This window comes from Euprymna scolopes, unplaced genomic scaffold, assembly GCF_053919585.1.
Source record: "Euprymna scolopes isolate OS-2025 unplaced genomic scaffold, ASM5391958v1 sca441, whole genome shotgun sequence".
In the NCBI taxonomy this organism is placed as follows: Eukaryota; Metazoa; Mollusca; class Cephalopoda; order Sepiida; family Sepiolidae; genus Euprymna; species Euprymna scolopes.
The window spans coordinates 32,840-38,616 of NW_027633482.1; the positions used below are offsets into that span (position 1 = coordinate 32,840).

Here is a 5,777-nt window from a genome sequence, read left to right on the forward strand (position 1 = left end):
CCATTTTTGAATGTGCTGATTAGTTTTCCCCGCGTGCCTTCTATAGAGTGTGATGTCGTCGGCAAATATACCCATCTCGGAGACAATTTTATCAGGTAAGTCATTTAAAGTTTAAAGACGGTCCATTGGTTAAAAATAATAAATAAACAAAACGTTTTAAACGTCACTATAAAATTTATTACTAGGAATTGCATAGAAAATATCGCTGCTTCGGCGGTTAGCGACCCGGGTTTCTGTGACATTAACATTATCAGCGCAAGGGACATGCCGAAAGCTGATAATGTTAACCGGAAGACTTTTGATAAATGTGAAAAAAAATGTTAAGTTTTTATCTCGCAACAATTTAATGATTCTTATAATAAAATACATAACATCGAATTTATCAAAATTAGATAGGTGAAACTTCTTGTATTTTGCATATTTTTTTTATCAAAATCAAAAATGGACATCTAAAAATCATAAAAATAATACATATGTGGTCACATGACAACGACCAAAACATGTGCAGAGAGAATGGCTCGGTAACCTTTCTCTTACGGAGCCACCGCCGTAGTTCATATTCCAGGTGTTGGTTTAGGAGGTTCAAGATCAAAGTTTCAAAACAGTGTCTATCGGCTCATCTTCCAATGGTGGACTGTCGCTGGTTTCAACTGATCGACATCTTAGTTGGTTCTGGTGACGTTTGTGGGTATATGTTGGTCCTTGGACGATATATACCATGTCACCGACTCTCTTAGTAATTGTACCCACCTCCCAGAATGATGTGCTGTTTTTATAACTTTTGAAAAACACTCTTTCACGTGATCTAAAACGTTTACTGGGTACACAAGTGGTCCCTAGTGGCCTTGACTGTTTGGGTAAGAGCTTGTCAAAAACGGATCTCACTTTCCGCGCAAATATCGTTTCTGCAGGTGAGACTGCTGTTGGTGTGTTCGGGTTCAGTGTAATCCTATACAGTGTAGATATTCTTGCTTTGGCTTGAGGAATTCTATTGGCGCGGGTTTTTGTTTTAGCTTCCGGCTTTGTAGTTTCAGTTGTTTTTTTTTTTTTGTTTTTTTTTATTTTGCCTTCCTTGGCAGATTCCGTTGAAGCTTTCTTTTTCAATTTCTCGGTTGCTGCGAATGTGACCTTCCGTTTCTTCTTGAGAACGTGCAAAGCGTTTTCTTTTAGTTCGAATCTTGCTATAGCCTTTGTACATTTTCCTAGTTCAGGTGAGAATATTTCTGAAAATTCCACTTTTAAGTCTTCCTTAAATTGTTGCGCTTCCGTAGACAACTTTTCTACCCTATGACAGAATTTATTCATAGGTTGGTCCCATAATTCGGATCGCTCCATCCAATCAGTACCGAAGAGGTTTTCGGATGTCCTATGTACACACACTTTCACTTTTTTAGTAACAGCATTTAAGGTGATCGGGAGTGTGAGCTCTCCCTCAAATTCCACTTTATCGCCTGTCACAGCTCGAGCTGATTTGTTCGTCTTCAGCATGGTTGGTTTCCTTAGCCTTTTCCACGTCTTAAGGTTAATGATGGACAGATCTAATCCAGAATCCAATTGTAGATGCACAGTTTTATTTGCGATGTTAACTGTGACATATTTGCGCCGGTTCTTATCTGAATCCAAGTCTAATCTAGTCTGTTGGACGCTGTTCTTGTTCTTGTTCTTCCTGCACTGGGTCGCTTTGTGGCCCTTTCTACCACATTCGTTGCAGTACTTATTTTGTAAAAACATTGACTCGAACAATGTTTCCCGCCGCAGCGACTGCACGGGCTTGTAGGGTATCCGGGTCTTGTAACTGGGTGGTACTTATAAGTTGTGGCCTGAGTTTTCTTACTTCCAGCTTTTCTTTTACGGAGTATTTTTCCGGTCTGAAGTTCGTCCTTCTAATGAATGTTGCGCCTGACTTCTCGGCGTGTCTCGAGTTGTTCCTTACGCAGACTACTCGTTGACAATCCTCGGCCAACTTCTGGGAGGTGATGCCCTGTTCGCTCCCAAGTCTAGAGAGAACACTTCGTCTAATCTCAGCGTTTTTGGATGAGACTAGACCTTCCGCAAAAATTAAATACTTGAAGTCATCTGCCAATAAGTCAGATAGACGGAAATCATCACAGTGTTTATTTACCACCGACGCGAAGGTCATGTAGTCGTCGTCGCTTTTTTTTTTCAGGTTTAATCACTTCCATCTTCTATGAAAAAGCGTAGAATTCGGGTTGAACAGTTTGGATAAAAGTTTGGCACTTTCAGAAAATTCCAATTCACTCGTCTTCTTGGGGAGAATATAATCCACAAACTTGCTATGTTCTGTGGTCCCTAATTTTCTCAAAAGTAGACGAACTTTCTTAGCATTGCTCCACTCTTGATAATTCACGGTGAATAGGTCCTCATATCTCCGATAGAAAGCGTTAAACGTCCCATCCACCTCCAGTTGGAAGTTGAACGTTTCTATAGCGTTCCATATTGTACTTTGGGAAAAAGCAAAACTGTCGTCCCTGTGTCCTGTTCTATCGAATATTTTTAACAATAGCTCTTCTTGTCTCTGTTGTTAAAGTAGCATTCTCTTCACCAATGCGTGTTGCCTTTCTTGAAATTGTAACTAGAGCTGTTTATCACGTTCTTTTAAATTCTCCTCAGCTTTCTGCTGCTGGTCAACCTGGGCCTTGATTAGCTGTATTAATACTGTTTAACCTCCTCCATCTTGTAATGGCTTTCCCAAACGCACGAAAAAATATTTCTGTTTTTGACTAGAGAAGAGAGATAAAATAATAATAAAAAAGAAAATGTCCTTTCCTTCAGTGTGTGCGTATAAGGAGGGAGCAATGTGTATGTTACTTCTTGGCAAAACCCATTAGAGATAACCGAATATATCGGTGGACAAAAAAAATTTACTTGCGAAACAAAAACAAAAAATATACTGTGATACCATACAGTTGCAAAAGAATAAAAATAGTTGTGGAATTGTCTGGAAGTTTACCAAAATGACTGTTTTTTTTTATATGTGTATGGGGAGGTAGTTGTCCCCACGCGAAAGAAACAAAAATTTTCACTTAAGAACCGATAGTTTAAAATACAATATTTCAGAAAATCCCATTCAATGAAAACGTATTTCTTTTAGTCCAAGTAAAACGAAAGGGGAAAAAGAAACATTTCTCTCATGTTAAAATATTGCATGAAGTATGCAGAAAAAAACAAAGGCAGAAAAAACTTTACACTTCATTTGAAAAATGTTTAAATTTGCACACGAATAAACAGTCGACAAGTTACAATAGAATTGTTCTCGCGGTTAAAATGGATCAACATTTTTCTCTCTTTTTCTTTCTTCTTTCAATAAGCAACCAAACTAACTTTTACGGCCTTAACACAAATGCGTTAAGGACAGCTCTTTTCAATTAAGATATAGAGACAAAAGGATTAACTTACATTTGAGTCGATATCTTTGTGTTCGTTTCTGTTTTTGTTTGTTTGTTTTGTTTTTAGGATTTTGTTTTTAGAACGTAATTGCCAATCGAATTCTTAGCTTGTAAATCCGACGTTCTTTTGAAGCCAAATTCATTCATTCTTTTCCTTTTTTTTTTGTGGAGTTAACCCGTGCGAAATTCGAATCTAACGTCACCAGTTTTTATGGTGTTAAATGGTAATAAACGAAAGGAACACAGGATTTTTAGGAACGAAACATGTCTTCACACATATTACAGGCAAAGTGGGTTGGGTAATACCATTTTTCAACGGAAGGACGTTTGCACACCTCCAGCTTGGTTGCGTGCCAATCTCTTACTGCCGGGCACAAGTACTCGGTACCGGAAGTGACGTTACCAGAGGAAGTGACGTCATAAGATAATCTATTAATCCCATGGAGGGACGTATGCAACAGCTATCAATAAAATCCTATATGAAAAGGTTTAAAGACTTACTGCAGTTACCTCATATATTCAATAATAGAATAAAAACATTACATTATTTATTACGTGGAATTACGGTGTCGCGTTTACTAAGAAGTGTTTACTGTAGGGAAAATCTTCATGCTGCCAGCTTGTAAGATACATGCTTATGATTCTAATATAACATTTCTGTATAGAGACAGAATTATTTCATTATTTATTATGTGGCAAAATTGCCATTAGCTACTTTTAGCAGCTACTTGAAACGCAGAACTAATTTCTACATTAAATCATTGTGCTTTAGGTTCACTCCCTAATGTTTTGATTTTTAGCGACAGATATACACACAGATAAATATTCTCTTTTATCACACACATATACACACACGCAGGAACACACACACACACACACACACACACACACATATATATATATATATATAGAGAGAGAGAGAGAGAGAGAGAGAAAGAGAATAAATGATAAAAAGGTATATTCCAAACTTCGTGATGTTGACCATCTTATAATTTATTCCTTTAATTCAGTTGACTTATACAATTCTCTCTCTCTCTCTCTCTCTCTCTATATATATATATATATATTCATATATATATATTCATATATATATTAGCAAGAGAACCCGTCGTTGACTGGGTTCAAAAACAGTCTACTTAAAATGGACTCTGATTTATGAAAGTATGATAGGTTATGAAAAGGGAGAGTTGTAAAGAGATAGCTTCGAATTTGGGGGTAAGCAAAATATGATGAATAAAAATAAAATAGATAGACCCCATAATTTATTATACCATACCTGTTCACACTGAAACACTTATCGCAATATTCTGTGGATCTATATTAAAAAAAAACTTGTTAACCTTTGTGACATATTTCCATTATATGGAGGTCAGTTAAGAACGAACACCCCATAATTTTATTATACTATATTTCTTCAAACTGAAACATAATTATCAAAGTATACTTTCGCGGATAGATATGAAAAGTCTTTATTAAAGTTTGTGTTTATTTCCATTTTATGGAGGCCAGGCGCAAACGCAGACCCCACAATTTTATTATACCATCCCTATTTAAGTTAAAACATACTTATCAAATATTCTTATGTACATCTATATCAAAAACATTTGTAAACGTTTTTTTTTTTACTTTTTTAATTTTTTATTTCCATACTTTTTGGACCAGGCGCGAACGCAGACCCCATAATTTTAATGAACTACCGTTCTGCCAGATCAAACATGCCCATTCCTGTGTCTTGATACATCTTCTATCATTATATGTAATCAGTTATTGTAAATAGTCAACCATATAGAAGCCTATTCGTGACCACACACACACACACACACACACACACACACAATTTTTAAAGATAAACTAAAATGACCGAAAAAGGGTCTGAAATGACTTAAATAAATAAAAAGTAAATGACTTAGAATGACTTTAATGAACTTAAGGATGAATTGAATGCTTCAAAAACAAATTGGATATTCTGGAGAATTATTTGAATGGTTTGAGACTGACTGGTTGTAAAGTGGGTGATCATTTTACATTAAATTAATACAGAAAAGTGATTCCCCACTTTATATCACAATTAGTTCAGCATGTAGTACGAACAGATATTACACTTTGATCTAGGCCAAAAGGCCAAGAAAAGCTTAAGAAGCTAAGAACATTATCTATTAACAACAGGCCTTTGATCTTAACCAAAAAGGCCAAGCACAAAAGTCTTACGGACAGGCCGACAAACCGATGGAGTGACTTATAGAGTCACTTTCACGCAACTAAAAATACTCAAGCTGAGACCGAAAGCAAGATCTTATGCTGATGTGAATGATTAGTGCATGCGCAGTCGTAATACAGTTTGCAAATAGATAAAAATCCAACAGCCTCCAC

The 5,777-nt window shown here is 36.3% G+C and overlaps 1 pseudogene; it reads right to left on the bottom strand.

Annotated features, from left to right (window-relative positions):
- Nucleotides 1–5,414: 5,414 nt before the first annotated feature.
- Nucleotides 5,415–5,540, bottom strand: LOC145274734 (U2 spliceosomal RNA; annotated as a pseudogene).
- Nucleotides 5,541–5,777: the final 237 nt, after the last annotated feature.